This window comes from Schistocerca serialis, unplaced genomic scaffold, assembly GCF_023864345.2.
Source record: "Schistocerca serialis cubense isolate TAMUIC-IGC-003099 unplaced genomic scaffold, iqSchSeri2.2 HiC_scaffold_1058, whole genome shotgun sequence".
Classification (NCBI taxonomy): Eukaryota; Metazoa; Arthropoda; class Insecta; order Orthoptera; family Acrididae; genus Schistocerca; species Schistocerca serialis.
Genome location: NW_026047248.1, coordinates 50,001 through 52,500, shown reverse-complemented (window position 1 = coordinate 52,500; position 2,500 = coordinate 50,001). Strand labels below are relative to the sequence as shown.

At 60.5% G+C, this 2,500-nt stretch overlaps 1 pseudogene; it reads left to right on the top strand.

Moving 5' to 3' along the window:
* Nucleotides 1-2,500, top strand: part of LOC126430774 (large subunit ribosomal RNA) — a 7,958-nt pseudogene that overhangs the window by 1,219 nt on the left and 4,239 nt on the right.

Sequence of the window (2,500 nt, the reverse complement as noted above, 5' to 3'; positions counted from 1 at the left end):
TCGTCGGAGCTGGGTATAGGGGCGAAAGACTAATCGAACCATCTAGTAGCTGGTTCCCTCCGAAGTTTCCCTCAGGATAGCTGGTGCTCGTACGAGTCTCATCCGGTAAAGCGAATGATTAGAGGCCTTGGGGCCGAAACGACCTCAACCTATTCTCAAACTTTAAATGGGTGAGATCTCCGGCTTGCTTGATATGCTGAAGCCGCGAGCAAACGACTCGGATCGGAGTGCCAAGTGGGCCACTTTTGGTAAGCAGAACTGGCGCTGTGGGATGAACCAAACGCCGAGTTAAGGCGCCCGAATCGACGCTCATGGGAAACCATGAAAGGCGTTGGTTGCTTAAGACAGCAGGACGGTGGCCATGGAAGTCGGAATCCGCTAAGGAGTGTGTAACAACTCACCTGCCGAAGCAACTAGCCCTGAAAATGGATGGCGCTGAAGCGTCGTGCCTATACTCGGCCGTCAGTCTGGCAGTCATGGCCGGTCCTTGCGGCCGGCCGCGAAGCCCTGACGAGTAGGAGGGTCGCGGCGGTGGGCGCAGAAGGGTCTGGGCGTGAGCCTGCCTGGAGCCGCCGTCGGTGCAGATCTTGGTGGTAGTAGCAAATACTCCAGCGAGGCCCTGGAGGGCTGACGCGGAGAAGGGTTTCGTGTGAACAGCCGTTGCACACGAGTCAGTCGATCCTAAGCCCTAGGAGAAATCCGATGTTGATGGGGGCCGTCATAGCATGATGCACTTTGTGCTGGCCCCCGTTGGGCGAAAGGGAATCCGGTTCCTATTCCGGAACCCGGCAGCGGAACCGATACAAGTCGGGCCCCTCTTTTAGAGATGCTCGTCGGGGTAACCCAAAAGGACCCGGAGACGCCGTCGGGAGATCGGGGAAGAGTTTTCTTTTCTGCATGAGCGTTCGAGTTCCCTGGAATCCTCTAGCAGGGAGATAGGGTTTGGAACGCGAAGAGCACCGCAGTTGCGGCGGTGTCCCGATCTTCCCCTCGGACCTTGAAAATCCGGGAGAGGGCCACGTGGAGGTGTCGCGCCGGTTCGTACCCATATCCGCAGCAGGTCTCCAAGGTGAAGAGCCTCTAGTCGATAGAATAATGTAGGTAAGGGAAGTCGGCAAATTGGATCCGTAACTTCGGGATAAGGATTGGCTCTGAGGATCGGGGCGTGTCGGGCTTGGTCGGGAAGTGGGTCAGCGCTAACGTGCCGGGCCTGGGCGAGGTGAGTGCCGTAGGGGTGCCGGTAAGTGCGGGCGTTTAGCGCGGGCGTGGTCTGCTCTCGCCGTTGGTTGGCCTCGTGCTGGCCGGCGGTGCAGGATGCGCGCGCCTGCGCGGCGTTCGCGCCCCGGTGCTTCAACCTGCGTGCAGGATCCGAGCTCGGTCCCGTGCCTTGGCCTCCCACGGATCTTCCTTGCTGCGAGGCCGCGTCCGCCTTAGCGTGCTCCTCCGGGGGCGCGCGGGTGCGCGGATTCTCTTCGGCCGCCATTCAACGATCAACTCAGAACTGGCACGGACTGGGGGAATCCGACTGTCTAATTAAAACAAAGCATTGCGATGGCCCTAGCGGGTGTTGACGCAATGTGATTTCTGCCCAGTGCTCTGAATGTCAACGTGAAGAAATTCAAGCAAGCGCGGGTAAACGGCGGGAGTAACTATGACTCTCTTAAGGCGGCCAAGTGGCGGCGGTGTGGCTGCATCCGGACTTGGCTTCTCGAAGTGCGGTCTTGATGTAGTCGTGCTGCTGCTGCGAGGTGCCTTCCTTGGGTTATAGTTACAGGGAGAGTGATGCGCAATACATGGGCCTAGCCCTCTTAGCCTCTCCTCTCCTGCGGTCTTCTCCCCTTCTCGTGGGCCCGCTGATTTCGCAGAGTGGAAGACCGCACCAGGGGCTTGGGGGGGTTACCAGCCCCCCCTCGCACTATCCCTTTTTTAGTTGGGGGCAGTAAGCAGAGAATAAGTGGTGGCCCTTCCGCTGAAGGTGCCACCCCAACTCCCCCAGCACCTAGCCGGCCAACCGGCCGTGCCGAAAATCTTGTAACTTTTGCAGCTATGTATACCTGTAGTGAGTGCCACCGCAGCTTTACAACCAAGAACGGTCTCGGGGTCCATCGCCGCCGCCAACATCTTGCGGCCGCCAACGCGGAGATCGTCACGGAGAGGCATCGCGCGAGGTGGACGGAGGAAGAAGTCCTGTCGCTCGCCAAGGCAGAGGCCGAACTGTTCCTCGAGAGGGACGCCCGGTTCTTCTTTGTAAATCAAGAGCTCATCAGGATGTTCCCCGACCGAACGCTTGAGGCAATCAAGTGCCGACGGCGGCAAGCTGCCCACAAGCAGCTTGTCCGCCAATTCATGGAGGCGCTTGAGATCGGTCGGGGGGAAGAGCCGGCGTCCCGCCGGGGAGCGGCGAGCCCGCTGCCTGACGCGGGCGAGGCCGCTGCGCCGCCCGTCGACGCAGCCGAGGACTTCGCGGCCGACACCACCGGGCCGCCGCCGGAGGGGCCGA